This window comes from Megalobrama amblycephala, linkage group LG10 (genome assembly GCF_018812025.1).
Source record: "Megalobrama amblycephala isolate DHTTF-2021 linkage group LG10, ASM1881202v1, whole genome shotgun sequence".
In the NCBI taxonomy this organism is placed as follows: domain Eukaryota; kingdom Metazoa; phylum Chordata; class Actinopteri; order Cypriniformes; family Xenocyprididae; genus Megalobrama; species Megalobrama amblycephala.
This window is the reverse complement of record NC_063053.1, coordinates 20084184-20100364: the sequence shown is the minus strand read 5'-3', so window position 1 is coordinate 20100364 and position 16181 is coordinate 20084184. Positions and strand designations below refer to the sequence as shown.

The 16181-nt window shown below is 36.6% G+C and overlaps 1 long non-coding RNA gene across 3 annotated transcripts; it reads left to right on the top strand.

The window, feature by feature from the left end:
• Window positions 1–5300: 5300 nt before the first annotated feature.
• LOC125277079 lies at window positions 5301–11169 on the top strand. 3 transcript variants are annotated; one of them, XR_007186805.1, is made up of 5 exons: window positions 5302–5397; window positions 5744–5958; window positions 9890–9956; window positions 10050–10251; window positions 10405–11169. It is a non-coding gene; the product is annotated as an uncharacterized LOC125277079 (long non-coding RNA). The 3 variants fall into 3 exon arrangements; XR_007186803.1 differs by having other exon boundaries at window positions 5301–5397; window positions 10050–11169; XR_007186804.1 differs by lacking the exon at window positions 5302–5397 and adding an exon at window positions 5413–5430 and having other exon boundaries at window positions 10050–11169.
• Window positions 11170–16181: the final 5012 nt, after the last annotated feature.

Genomic DNA, 16181 nt, shown 5'->3' with positions numbered 1-16181 from the left:
AGCAGTCTGGGATCCCCTGAGGCGAAAAAAGGTTCATGGCAAACACACACACCATGGTCAAACATGCACACATCCATTCAGTGGTTATTATGAACACACACTGAGATGAGATGCTTTTAGATGGAGCACACTGTTTCTGTTAAAGTAGCAGACACAGGATGATGGAATTATTTTAGTCCACCTCTGGATGTTGTTGTTCAGAGTAGTTGTTGTCATGGGCTTTTCACCTTTTAAACTTAAAGTAGAAACTGTCATTATATATAAACACAATAATATATCATTTAATAAGGGTTATATTGACCTATTTAGATTTTGTGTACATCTACCTTGTAAATATATATTTTTGCTATTTTATTAAAATGTTTTCACAGGTAAATCAATTACAATTTTAACAATATTTCAAGTGTAGCCTACTTTATGAGATTTGTATTTTGAATCTAATCTTTCTTTGTAAAAGGCATACAGTTAATCGTACTGATTTCAAAGTTGTGATTAATTTGAATATACATTGAACCAAACACTATCATAACATCTTTGATAATTCAGTATACTTTATTTTTGACTAAACATCCCATGTTTCGGTCATGACAGCAAATGTTCTGTTGTGACAGTAATGTTTTGGTAGCGACCACATCACATTACATAATTCTATCACACATACTAAAATGATTTACATAACTGTACTAAAATTGTGTTTATTTCCCCCGAATAAAGGATTATGTGTTCCCTTTTGTCACTATCAAGACAATAATGTCACAACCGAAACGGTTTCGGTAGTGACAATTTTAGATACTTTTGAGCCTAGCAAAAATGTTCATCAGCACGTGGTTAGCGTAGTTCTGAACAGTTGTACACACACACACAAACAAAATTTTATCAAATAACACCCAAAAACAATTAACCACAGGTTTCGATCATGACTGTTTTGGTAGCGATACTTTTGAGCCTAGTTTAAAGATGATAATCAGCACATAACCTAGCACAGTTCTGAACAGTTGTACACACATAAAACTAATTTTTATTGAAAAAATATTCTTTAAAGTTCTTTCAAGAGTTCTTACACAGATTTTCAGACTTTTGAACACATTTACCTCAAAATGATGGGATCTACTCACCATGTAACTAGTCTATAGAGAGATGGACACAGGAATATTTCTTGATCAAAAATGTAGGGGTGTGGTTAAAATCAGACAGCCAATGGACTAAAACATACACTGTTTCGGTAGTGACAAAAATGCGGGACACTTTTTTTTTTTTTTTTTTTTCTACATTAAGTTTCATAATTTACAAAGAAAATATAAAATACATATTTATTTGAACTTCACTTTTTTAAAAAATCAAATGAAAAAAAATGGACAAAATTAAATGACAAATACAATGGAATAAAATGCAAAAATATTTCAATATAATTTTCATAAGTTTTTATATATAATAAAATTGTATATATAATAAGCTTACTGATATTTTAAATATTATTATGGTTTTCAACAGAAGGATATTAGTAAACATCTAAGATGATTTGAATACTTAAATGCTTTTTAAATGTTTTTTATTATTATTATTATTATTATTATTATTATGCAAGCTTAGAATGTGACAATATTTACATTACAAACGCATATACTAACAGACACCAATACAACAATAACTCCTGTACATGTATACGTGTGCACGTGTACGCGTGCATGTGCATGTGTATGTGTGTGAGTGTATCTGGGTGTTAAGGTGAGGACATATGAATCGAATATAAATCAGAGAGCAGAGTGTCTAACAGATATATAACCGATATAACCAGTGTACCAATAAAAATGTAGGGACAACAAATACTATTGACAACAAGAAGGGGAAGGGAATTGTGCTTTCTTAATCAATTAACAAATGTGTATGTATCGCAACTAATGTGAGATTCATTAAAAAGGCGAGGCATGCAAAGCAGAACCAGCCAAGGCAGAAAATGCCGGACAAGAGGGCACAGATAACTGGAACATCGAGTGATAATAATTCAAAGTGATTTCTGTCATTGTGACAATAAATATTAGGCTATATTTACCCGCTTTAGAAACATTCGAGTAAAATAGGGATTAGATATGAAAAGACAATTACATTTTAAAGCATCCATGTGAAAACATACCTGGAAAGAGACATGAGGATTTGGGGAGTAAAATGAGAGAAATTAGAATTATGTTATATTTGTTATCTTTTTGTTTAAGCTTTTATTTAAAAGAGACACTTTTGTGACAGAGCACTTTGTTTTATTTTTTGCACTCTTTTTAGACCCCTTTATTTATTGATGTAGAAGTGTGTTTGGTGGGAATGCAAGGAGGGAGTGAAATTACAGAAATAACAGTTTTGTTCAGTTCAATGCTGTTATAACTGTCAAAAACCAAAATAATATATATATTGGTTCTGTATATCGGTTATCAGGCACATAAACATATAGAAAGTCAATATCGGCCAATCTCTACTCGTAAGCCATTTAGCCTTATAAAGATAAAAAATTAAAGAAGCAATATTGATTTGTCACTCTTGCCCTTTTTCTCATTACCAAATGTTTTGTCTTTCTCAGGCACTCCTGAACCCTTCTTTCCTAACATATTGTTGTAGTTCAATCATTTTCTCGCTCACTTCCCCCAACCAATCTCCTTTTTCATATCTCTATAATGACAGGTCTGGCTCCGGTTTTGTATTATTTGAGAAAAGTGTTCCCGGTCTGACTAATGATACAGGATTCGGGAGCTATCAGACAGGGAGAGACGTTTCTCATCAGGAAGAATGTTATTTGCAGAATTTACACACTATTAAACAAACAAGACATAAACAAAAAAGCATCACACTTGCTGAATGCACTTAAATGTCACATTAGCCTAATTTCAACCATGACAGCCGGCCTCAGCATTCACCTCACCCTCCCTGGGGCACCATGGCAGTTTGAGAGAGAGGAACTGTGTGTGGGTGTGTTGTGATGCACAGTATGACAAGCATCATGTCATTGTCAACACTAATAGAGGAGCAGAGGAGCATGATGCCTCTACTCTCTCTCTCTCCTTCTGTTCTTCCAGGCGTAGAATCTGTCTAATGCTGGCTCAACTGTCATCCATCAACACATATCTTTGGCAGTTCAGAGTTACCATGGCAACTGCCCCTTGCCAGGCAGAGGTTTTAGATCAAAAGGCATTCAACAGCAGCTTTCACCCTGCCCCTTTCCCCCCTCATCACTGGTTGAATTCCTATTTTTTTGTTCTCTTTTTCTTTTCTTCCAGTTTCATTGCTTATCTGCTCCTTCTGTTTGTTGCTTTAAAACATCTCATCAGAAACATTGTAAGAAAATAACCATTTAAGTCGTGCATATGATTTGGCGACAAATGTTTGACTTTTAGAAAAAAACTTAACCCCAACCCTAAATCTAACCCCCACTGGGCCATAAGAAGGTCGGATGATAACGTACAAATGAGGTTACACAAATACATACAAATTGGCCACCAATTCACCAAAATGTAAAATAGTTACAAATTGCCATGAGTGTGTGAGATGTGATTTGTCTGAAATTGAAAAGCATGACGCGGAACAATAGACAATCAGAACATAATTCCATTAAGCAAGATTTTAGACCAGATTTCACATGGGTGGAGCTACCGAGCGCAACACCACAACAAGTGATAAAACCAACAATGCAGTATGTGTGCATTTAAATATTGAACAACGTCACTTCATGCATATTAACATTGTAATGATCTTTAATGCTGATTCACAGTTTATTTCAATGTTGATTTTATACAGGCAGATGCCATCTATCAGTTGTCCTTCTCTCTTACTGCATCAAGACCGATCACTTCTGTTGGCCGACCCCAGGGCAGTGTTTTAGAGAGAGGGCATGTGGTTGAAGTTTAAGGGTTAGTTCACCCAAAAATGAAATTTCTGTCATTTCACGAGTTCGTTTCCTCATAAAATCTTTAAGCTAATAAGGTTAAGCGTATTTGGCTTGCTGTCCGCTGTGGAGGGGCTCGAGGAAGCAGCTTCAACTCGAGCTTGGATATACCCCCCAGGGACTACTATTGCATGAAAGAGGAGTACGATAGATGAGATGCTTAATTTATGTGGTGGAGTTGGGGAGGTGGAGGGATATCGAAACAACTGATGCCAGAGCAGGGTGAGTAGCTGCTTATATGCTCTGGATGTAATTGAAAGATTAGGGTTCCCTCCTCTTGAGATTATGTTTGAGTTTCACTAATTTAAAGATTAGATGGGTTCACTCCTCCCGAAATTACGTTGTGAACTTCACTAATTACTCACCCTCATGTCGTTCCACACCTGTAAGACCGTCATTCATCTTAAGCACACAAATTAAGATATTTTTGATGAAATCCAGAGGCATATGATTTGTCCATAGACAGCAATTTAACCGACACTTTCAAGGTCCAGAAAGGTGCTAAAGACATCGTTAAAACAGTCGACGTGACTGTAGTGGCTCAACTTTAATTTTATGAAGTTTTTGCACACAAAAAGTATTCTCGTCGCTTCATAAAATTAAGGTTGAACGACTGCAGTCAGTCACGTCGACGGTTTTAACGATGTCTTTAGTACCTTTCTGGACCTTAAAAGTGGTGATTATATTGCTGTCTATGGATGAGTCATATACCTCCGGATTCTGAAGATGAACCATGGTCTTACGGGTGTAGAACAACATGAGGGTGAGTGATTAATGATAGAAGTTTCATTTTTGGGTGAACTAACCCTTTAAAAAAAACAGTTAAAATAGTTACAGTATTTTTAAAAGCGCTTCTCGCTTTGATCTTTTCATTTAGCTGACTGGTTATACCGATAAACAGTTATTGTTTACTAAAAACTGGCCATGGGTCACAGATAGACATCACAATAGATACTGCATCTAAAACAGTTCTGCTGAGTAATACAGAACTGAGTCATCAGAATCTTGTCCAGTTCTATTAAAACACATAAAATTAATATCAAGGTCTTTCATAATGTTGCAGTCATCTGCACTGACATGTTTCATGTAGCCTACTGTAATGAATGTGTGTTGCTTATGGGAATATGTTGTGTTGTGATTGGATGAACCTAGATGGTTTCTTTTCTTTATTTCATATTGATGTATGCAAACTCAGGATATTTGTTTTCCGTTCTTTTAATGTATTATTAATTTAATGGATTATTCATTGTAACAGACACAACCACACTTTATTTCCCTGATCCTGTATGTTCGTTCAAAAAAAAAGAAAAAAAAAGACTTGATCAAAACAGAAATGTGATGGATATAAAAAAAAAGGTTTGTGTGCAGAGAAAACACAGATTCATCATAAACAATGTGGTGTTTATCCACCTACCTGACATCTGTCCACCACCTCAAAACACAGACACAGCAGAGAGACGCAGCAGCTAGAGGTGAGACATTCTCTTCCTGATCTCAATCAAAAGGTAAAGTTAGAGATATACTTATATAAGAGCTTTCAGAAGTGATCAGGACACCATATATAGGCTAACATTATTCACAGAGACCGCAACATAATTATTAAAATTATACATTATACATTTTTCCTGCTTCTAACACGTCAACTTTGAGGACAACATGTTCGCTTGCTGCCTAATATATCCCACCCACTAACAGGAGCCGTGATGAAGAGATAATCAATGTTATTTACTTCACATGTCAGTGGTCATAATGTCTGATCGGTGTATATTGTCTCTTAAACATAAAGCACCGGCTCTATGTGTATTTGCTTATTTGCAGTGAAACACAGGGAGTGGACTTCTGTTTCCCCTCTTCCTTGACTCAGAAAACGAAACTGACGTTTTACCAGAAAACGCTTTGTGAAACCGAAATTTACCGTTATAGTGGTGCTGCAAGAGCCTGCGAGCTCAAACATCAACGAAGCGCTGAGAACAACATTTGCTGAAATCAAAAAAGCTAGCTTTCATTTGACCACTGGACAAAGATCTAGGACGGTAAGTCTGTCCATTTTTCTGTTCCCGGATATTTTAAGTAGCCTAGCCTACCACAAACTACAAAACGTTTCGCACAGTATTTTAAATAGCCTAATTTTCTGTAAGAGATCTGATAACACTGATGAAAATTCAGTCAAACTATAATTAAAACAACTGGATTATTCAAAGTAAAATTATCTTAAAGTTATAAGGATGAATATAACCTAGGCTAGGCTGCTTTCTAATATTTCAAATATTAATTTCTTCTATTTATATGTAAACTTGTAATTTTAAAATGGACCTCCCCAGTAAACACAGAACTTTCCCCTAACGTTCCCATATGGTTCCCGTTTGGTTATTTTTTGGGGGAACCAAATAAGAACGTTCTGAGAACGTTCTCTATTGGTTCCCTTTTTAAACCTAAAGAGAACGTTCCCAGAACGTTCCCTGCAGGTTCTTTTTTGGGATCATTTTATAACCTAAATAGAACTTTCCCAGAACGTTCCCTGTTGGTTATTTTTTGGTTTTATTTTATAACCTAAAGAGAACGTTCCCAGAACGTTCCCTGTTGGTTATTTTTTGGTTTTATTTTTATAACCTAAAGAGAACGTTCTGGGAACATTCCCTGCAGGTTCTTTTTTTGGGATCATTTTACAACCTAAGGAGAACGTTCCCAGAACGTTCCCTGTAGGTTATTTTTTGAGTTCATTTTATAACCTAACGTTCCCAGAACGTTGCGGGAACGTTCTATTTCCGTAAAGAAAACTTTACTGGAGAACCAACAGGGAACGTTAGAATCTTTGTTCTGGGAACCAGAAACGAACGTTCCCGGAACGTTCTGGGAACCAAAAATTGTTAGTTGGGTCTGTAAACTGTTTCCACACTGCTCAGCTATGAAGGACCAAACCTGCAAAAACAATAAATCAATACGTAAATACATATATAAGAAGAAATGTAAATAAATAAATAAACACACAAATAAATATACAAGGAGATGTAAAAAATAATAATAATAATTAAATGAGTAGGCCTATTTATACTTTTATTTCCTTATTTATGTATAATTGTTTTTTTCCCACATTATTTTGGCTATGCATTTATTTATTTCCACATTTTATTTCCACATTTATTTATTTATACATTTCTTTGTCTGTATGCTAATGAGATCGTTTTACATCAGACCTCAGCAATCGAGCTCAGAGTTCAGTGCTGAATCTTTGAGGCCACAGGACACCTTGTGTGACTAAACGAAATAATATTGAGAGGCTTGGACATGCGTTTACAAGTTGTCGCACAGGGATTGAATGACTTAGTCAAGATGGGCAATTCATTCAAAATCTTATATCACGGTTTAAATCATTTAATATCACCCTAACTGTATCCCTCACAGCAAAAGAACTCGCGTAAGGTATCGCGGCTTCCGGAACGTATCCGCGAACGGACCCGTATCGGTGTCTACTTGCGCGCAGTGACGCATCCGCAATTAAAACCTTACCTCCGCGGTTTGATACAACCGATTGATACAACCGTTACAGTAAAGGTGCGTGCGTGTCTGCGGATCCGACATGGGTCCGCTCAGGATTCGCTGATTGACAGTAGAATGTGACAGTCACGCGGGTTTGGCAACTTGAATGTGGATCCGCATAGGAGTCTCCTGCTGTGTGGGATGTGTCCTATAGGGTTACCATCTTTATTCCGGACATAGTCGAAAAACATCACCTGGTCGTGTTTTCTGAAATGTCTTGGCACACATGAACCGCATCTTCCTTCAACAAATCTGATAGGCTACTTTGACACGGAAGCGCATGAAATTATCCACTATTAATCACATTTAATGTAAATTCACTAGATGGGGCTGATACGAGCTTGCGTTTATTGTCGATGAGACTCACACACCAGCTCAGAACGCGGAGAGAAATCAGTGCATATTTCGCTGAAGTCAATGCAAGCATATTGATCAATGCGTTTGAAACGCAGCTGCAAATACAGTAGCCTACATTTGCGTTTCCTAATTTTGCATGCATAACGTGACAATTCAAATGCTTAAAATATATAACGCATATTTGCATAGATGCTGCTCTTAGATAGCCTACTGATTAATCACAAGTCATCAATTGGAATTATTCAAACAAAAGGTGCATGTGAACGCAGCTAGTGAGACACACATCTTGCACCATGCATTGTAGATATGTAGCTACGCAGAAGCATCATGCCCATTCAAAAAGCACCTGTCCTGTCTTTTCAGATTTGAGCCAACTGCATTTTTAATATAAAGGTGCATTCACACGGCCTCGTAATTCGTTCACGTTCTCGTAGAGCTCGTAATTACATCTTGTAAGATGGGAGTTTTCTGAAAGCTCCCACCTGACCGCTGTAGATTCATTTAGGTGTTGATAGTGGTGCCATGGAAACACATAATTCCCAGTCCAAGGACCAAAGGACATGAACAGCTCAGAATATAACATAACATATTGTAATTTCAAGATTCCGGTAAATACGAGGTGGCGTGAACACAGCATTACTTTCAAAAACAATGTTGACAGCAGCAGACACTCCACTTTTTTGGAAAATAGGCTCAAACAGTTGAGTTTTACCGTTTTTGAATCCATTCAGCCGACCTCCAGGTCTGGTGGTACCACTTTTAGCATAGCTTAGCATAGCTTAGCATAGTTCATTGAATCTGATTAGACCGTTAGCATCTCGCTCAAAAATGACCAAAGAGTTTCGATATTTTTCCTATTTAAAACTTGACTCTTCTGTAGTTACATCGTGTACTAAGACTGACGAAAAATGAAAAGTTGTGATTTTCTAGGCCGATATGGCTAGGAACTATACTCTCATTCTGGCGTAATGATCAAGGAACTTTGCTGCCGTACCTTGGGTGTAGCAGGCGCAATGATATTACGCAGCGCCTGTGACGCCCTGTTTGCATAGGGAGCGTGCCTTGCAACCATGGAGACATTTGTGAGAGACACTGCGTAATATCATTGCGCCTGCTGCACCCAAGGTACGGCAGCAAAGTTCCTTGATTATTACACCGGATTGAGAGTATAGCTCCTAGCCATATCGGCCTAGAAAATCACAACCTTTCATTTTCCGTCGGTCTTAGTACACAATGTAACTACAGAAGAGTCAAGTTTTAAATAGGAAAAATATCAAAACTCTTTGGACATTTTTGAGCGAGATGCTAACGGTCTCATCAGATTCAATTAACTATGCTAAGCTATGCTAAAGGTGGTACCGCCAGACCCGGAGATCGGCTGAATGGATTCGAAAACGGTAAAACTCAACTGTTTAACTCTAGGGGAGTTGGAAAATGAGCCTATTTTCAAAAAAAGTGGAGTGTTCCTTTAAGATGTGGTATTTCCCCCTATAATTGATTTCCAGGGGCATTTTATTCAAACATTATTAAATATGAATCATCATATATGTCAAGTACTAAATTTTAATTTATAATTTTCTTAAGTTTGTGTCTGCCTCATTAACATACAGACAAATAGTATTACATAAAAAAAATAGTATTAGACATAAATACATATATACATAAATTAATGCAATTATACATAAATAAGGAAATAAAAGTATAAATACTCATTTATTTATTTTTTACATTTCCTTGTATATTTATTTATGTTTATGTATTTTTGTTTTTTTACATTTCTTATATTAATTTGCATATTTATTTAGTTATTGTTTTTGCAGGCTTGGTCCACCATACTCACCGAAACAAATGAACTTTTCAAATGACATCACAGTCTTTTGAGAAGGTAGTAAATGAGAAGGGAGATTTAGGAAAACATTCTGCTATATGTAATAAACATGATTGATTATTTTCATCACTTCAGGGTTAAAAGACCCCTCCACTTCTGATAACCCTGAGATAATGAGATAATTATTTTGAGATAATGACTGTAAATTGTTCCTCATGAATGACTGCTGTATATGATGACAGTGTGGATCTTCGGGGTGAGCTTGGCCTGCTATAGAAATCTCTCCACCTTCTCAATGGACACTTCATTGTAAGTACACTCTGAAAATGATTATAATCTGCAAGAGGAAGTTAAACATAAATGCATAAATGTGTAATTTATTTATTTATTTATTTTCCCAAGATGTTATCTCTCTTTAAAACCTGACACGGAAAGCATAATGTCTGTGATGCGTGAACTTAAGGAAAAGAACTTTTCAGACAACACCCTTCTCTCCAACTTGGACTTTGCTGAGAGATTCCTTCGAAAACATCCTCTACAACAGAACTCAAAGTTGTTGGTTAAAGGAAACTACTCTTGTGTACAAATTGGTGCGAGTAAACAGGTGATTTTTACTGTAACATCAGAAAATATGCAAGTCTTGGTGAATGTCTGTATCCACGACTTATATAGTGAAAAAGTCTCAAAGTATTCCATTGATGCCTGTCACTTTTTCAACCACTCTTGCCAAGATGAGTTTAAATCCTGTTTTACACAGGCTCAAGAAGCTGTTCCTAAAGAGGGTCTGACAAGACTAGACATTATATGCAACAGGTTCTCAGTCACCTACAGCACCAAATGTCATGGTCCAGGCCCAACTGTGGAAACAAAGTGTCAGTTAAAGCTTGACAACATCACTGCTGAGAGTTTGCTGAGCAAAAAAGTCTGGCTGCAGAAAGAGAAGCCCACATGTCATGGTTTGATAGCATGTCTAGACTTTCTCATAAAGCAATACCTTACCAGAAGCAGTGCTCTAAAGTTCTGCTACAGATTTGTCATACATGCAGACAGCGAAATAATCAAAATCACTTCAGGTGAAAATGTTACCAGAGAGTATGTTTTGCTACATGATCATCAGAAGGTCTCAATGTACCCTTCAACATTGCATTAGAAGCTATGATAGCACTCCAGAATACTCCAACATATTCTGTTTAAAATAAAAATATAATCACAGACCTGATTAAATGAATTCATTATCCACATAATCACAAATCTTTATGATTAAACGTTTAAAATATTAACCCTCAAATAACAATGCCATTACCTCTTGAGTCAATATATGCAATGCATATCTTTTGTTTTGTGCTTTTTTTTATTGGAGACAAGGACATTTTTTAGTAGATTTACATTTGCATGCTTTCCTACGTCATCTGTGTTTGCTGACAAAAAAAAATGTAGTAGATTCTATTATTCTGTACTCAGATTATTGTTTATAATCTTTAATATCATTATAGACAATATGTAAATAAACAGCTTGATTCTTTATTCTTTGTAGTTCTTGTATCCTGCATGTTTTGCCTTGAATTTTATTAAGTGATGAAGATCAGTTCATCAGATTTTAAAGATTTTACACACATTACCTCTCCTTAACCACAAAACGTAGGCTTGCTCCATAGGAATAACATCAATATAATTGTTTTTTTTTTTTTTCTCACACATAATTACAGCAGTAGATTGCACAGTTACTTGATGCCTTGTATTGAAGGGTGATTTGCACTTACTTTTAAAATGTCTTAGTTAAAACATGCTTTTTCTTTTCTTTGTGTAGCTCTGAAAGTAACATGACGCCCCCTGCTGTCATGGAGGAAAAGTGCAATAAAACATATTCTCTCTAGAATAAAAGACCACAATAATCTCACATTTTCAGAAGATCTCAACAATGTCCCAAACCATGCAATCAAAGGTCTAAAATTTCAATATATTGCATCACGCATAATTTTAAATGTCAAAAGTTGTCTCATTTGTGACATTTTTATTTCTTCTATGGTATTATAAGAAACATCCAAGAGTCAAATAAGTTTATACTGAGAAAAAAGTTAAGAGAATTCAATTATGTTTCCTGAGCTATGAAAGAGCAACCTATATACAAAGGGATGAATGATGTAGTTATAGAGAAAGAGAGATCTGATTTATTATAAATCATAGCTTCACTGTGTTTGTGTGAGGCCGGGCAGATAGGCCTATTTTATGCTGGTGTTTGTCCATAGAAAACAGTAAAGCTTTCACATGTAAAAGAATTTTATAACAGGTCCTCAGAGGACAAATAATGAGGTGTGTGTGTGTGAGTGTGTGTGTGTTTTTGTGACATATCAGGACACAAATTTGTATAATGACGTATGTGTGTGTGTGTGTGTGTGTACGCTCCAGTGGAAGAAGAGTGATGTGGGTAAGTGTGTTTAACAGACATAAGTGAAAACAGGCCTTCTGGCTGTCCGTTGGCCTGCTGGCTGTTCAGTTAAAGCTGTGGAAGAGATAGACATCTTCAGTCAATTATACATGCTTTTGTTTAGCATTTGATCGATATACCATGTGCAGTCATCAACTGCAAGGACCCTATTTGTGAGATTGTGTGCATTTTCTGTTATTTTTCCATGCTCACATCAGACATTGTGTTGTAGCACTGACCTAGGATCAGCTTCCCTTAAAGGGATAGTTCACCCAAAAAATTATCCCATGATTTACTCACCCTTAAGTCATCCCAGGTATATGTATATGACAATCTTCTTTCAGACAAACACAATCAGAGATATATTTTTTTAAATATATCCTGGTGCTTCCAAGCATTATTATGGTAGTGAATGAATGCATCCATCCATCATAAAAATAATCCATACGGCTCCAGGGGGTTAATAAAGGCCTTCTTAAGCAGAGCGATGGGTTTTTGTAAGAAAGACTGTGAACTTTATTAACTAAAATAACTAGACAACCTTACGCATACTGTGCAAGTCGACTTGCACCACAAGAGTAACCCCTGACACTACGTATGACGCAAGATGTAGGAGTATCGTAAGTTTAGACGCCTCTCGCGTTTAAAAAAAAAAGTTTTTTTGCAACAAACTCCAGCTTCGTCTTCTCTTATATCGAAATCCTCCAACATTTCTCGTTAAAAATTCTTGTTTTAGACTTCTAATTCGTGACCGGTGTTTTGTTTTGCTCTATACTCTGCACTTCCTCTTTTGTCACTGCGTCATGCATTGGAAATCGATGCGTATGGCCACAAAATGATGCGTCCGCCTGTCCGCCGGAAGCTCAATAGCCTTCCGCTACGTAGCCTACTTAAAGCTGTGACATGAAGTGTTCAACATATTCCTCTGCGTTCGAAATCGCATACTGTAGTGTCCAAACCTGCTCCTGGAGGGCCACTGTCCAGCAGAGTTTAGCTCCAACTTGCCTCAACACACCTGTCTGGAAGTTTCTAGTATGCCTTGATTAGCTGGTTCAGGTGTGTTTAATTGGAGTTGGAGCAAAACTCTACAGGACAGGGTCCATCCAGGAGCAGGTTTTGACACCCCTGGTATAGTACAGTAGGTTCTGCATTTGGTTTGAAACATGTTGTCATTGCATGTGACCTACGGTGTCAGTTGCACGGATTTACTTCCATTCACAAATCCTCTCCCGTGGCCTCATGGGATAGTAAAGTGTCCATCGAATGCACACTTTTGAATCTCGCCAGAAGTAGTTGGCCATCTGGGTATACTTTTCACCTACTGTTTTATGAATACTATGAATCTACTCAACTCACATTACTTCTATGCTTCTATAAGTTGGCAAATTCAGACGCAGCGTTAAAGGTACAATTTGTAAGATATTCGCAGTAAAATATCCAAAAACCACTAGGCTAGTGTTATATATTTTGTCCAGCTGATTACTAACAACACCCTATCTCTAATGTTTTCAACTACTTGTAAATCATGAGAAAATTCCCATTCTAAACAGTGACACGGGGCAGTGCAGTCGCCTGTCAATGACGTCAGTTACCCTTTGTTACCATAGACATATAATAAACAAAAATAAAAATGTTTATTATATGTCTATGTTTGTTACCACCTTTACTGACGTAGAAACCACATGACAACAGTGTCATGGACAAATGCGGAAGTAGTGTCTAGCGTCCAGCAAACCACTAGCTTGCTTCAAGCAGTTCCTTATTTACTTCTTGCACGTTTTATGGTGGATTGTGTTACTTATTTATGGAACATAATTACTGTTTACCATCTGCCGCTGGTTCTGTCGACAAGGACAGCTCCCGTAAATGTAAGCGTACGGGCCAACCAAACGACCCAAGAAGAGTTTGGGACAAGAGGAGAGAAAGAGCGAGGATCAATATCGGTGTTGCATTTTCTAGATGGAGAGAGCTTCGCGACAAACTTCACCTAGAAAGAGATGCCGATCTCGCTTGTGTTTTACTCGACAGGTGAGTTGTTTTGATTCGTATCTTTACAGAAAACATAGGCTATTATAACGATCAGCACGATTAGTATTATGGGGTATACAAGCCAAACGCGGGGCATCGCGTCTCTAGACCCGCGCGAGGACGCGTCTGATCCATAGTTTATACATTTATAAAACTTTACCTCATCCGTTAAATCCATGATTTATCTTTCCGTCTGATTGATGGCCGTCAGCGGTTGGGTAGAAGACAACAAATCCCACCATTTCACGCACCTTCTTAGCGTCATCAAACCACGCGATTGTTATTGTTTTGGTAGTGCGCCCTCTAGTGGCAGGTCCTACAAATTATACCTTTAATTTTTTTCTCATAATTTTGGAATTTTCAGAATTTTCATTATTTATACTACAAAATGGCATAGAATATTACATTAGAAGCCTACGTGAATCTCTGTATATATAATCTTAGGAATAATTTTTTTTTTTTTTAAGCCAAGAACCCTTTATATAGAACCCCATTGAACCTTTTTTTCCAACAATGTTCAGTCACTTGTGATGTGGCCTGCAGAAAGCGTCATTGTAAAATCCCCACCACTAATATAACACGAAAATCAATAAGCAAAGTGATACAAACAGTTTAAAAAGTTCCAGTGCTGTTGGACTGTTATTTCAGCACTCTTGGAAATGTTTTATATCATCAGATAGTGTGCAGAACTCCGCAGTTCAGTTGCAACCACCAATCATACTCTAACAAACCCGCTGCTCCTGCTGAGTAAAGCTGGTCATTACTGTGAACAATCAGCCTCACTGGACATGTTTATGAGAACAAACCGTTAAATAGAAAAACAGTCCTTTTTCCTGCCTTCATAAAACTGGATTGTGTTTGATTGAAGTGCAACAGTCCATAGAGACTGAGAACAGCCCTTTCCATAGCAACAAAAGCAAGAATCATGGGATTTTCCCACTAATTCAATGAGGACCATTCACTCAACCTGGATGACAGACACAGATACAAAATGGTGTGTATAAAGTTACCAAGAATAAAGCCATTCGCCATGAGTAAGTGTTTTCCCACAGAAATGTGGAGGGGACCTTCTGAGGTTTTGTGTGTCTCGCACGGCACATAAAGAGCCCATGCAGCGTCCTGAGCGATGAAGTAAGTCCTTTGGCAAGGCCATTTGTAATTGAAAACAGTTCTTGTTCTGTGTTGTGTTTGATGAACACATACATTTGTAGACACTCTTGACTCATTTGTGAATGTACTGTTTATATACAGTAGGGTTAGGTTTAGTGGTGTAGAAAATGGAAAAAGACCTTAAATTTGTTTTTAAACTATGATTTGTTTCTAGACAAAGGTATTTCAGAAGTCTGCATGTGTAGGAACTGTTCCGTGTACGTGACAGTAAAGACTTTTACACCGATTAAAATATTCTATTTTAAATAAACATGTCTTTGGAGCTTTCCATTCATCAAAGAATCCTGAAAAATAAAGATCATGGTTTACACAAAAATATGAAGTAGAACAACCATTTTCAACATTGATATTAAAAAGATATATATATATCAGAATGATTTATGAAGGACCATGTGACAATGAAGAATGAAGTAATGATGCTGAAAATTCAGCTTCGTCATCACTGGAATAAATGACATTTTACAAGATACTAAAATAGAAAACAGTTTAAACTGTAATAATAAAAAAGCTTATGATACTACGTGGAGGTATGGTATTTTAAAAGATTTGTATGATATGGGTTTTAGGGGGCATTTACCCATTTTTATTTCAAATTTTTTATCCAATAGAGTTTTTCATGTTCGAGTAAGAAATGTATTATCTGACTTACAAGAATCAGGAGTGCCTCAAGGAAGTATACTTTCAGTAACTCTTTTTAGTATTAAAATTAATGGTATTGTAAGTGTTATGGGGTCTAATATATTTCGTAGTTTATATGTAGATGATGTGTGTATTTGTTATAAAGGAAAAAATATGAACGTAATTGAAAGACAAATACAAAATGTATAAATAAAATGTATGACTGTTCTGTTAAAAATGGCTTTAAATTTTCTAAATCAAAAACTGTATGTATGCATTTCTGTTTTCTGCGG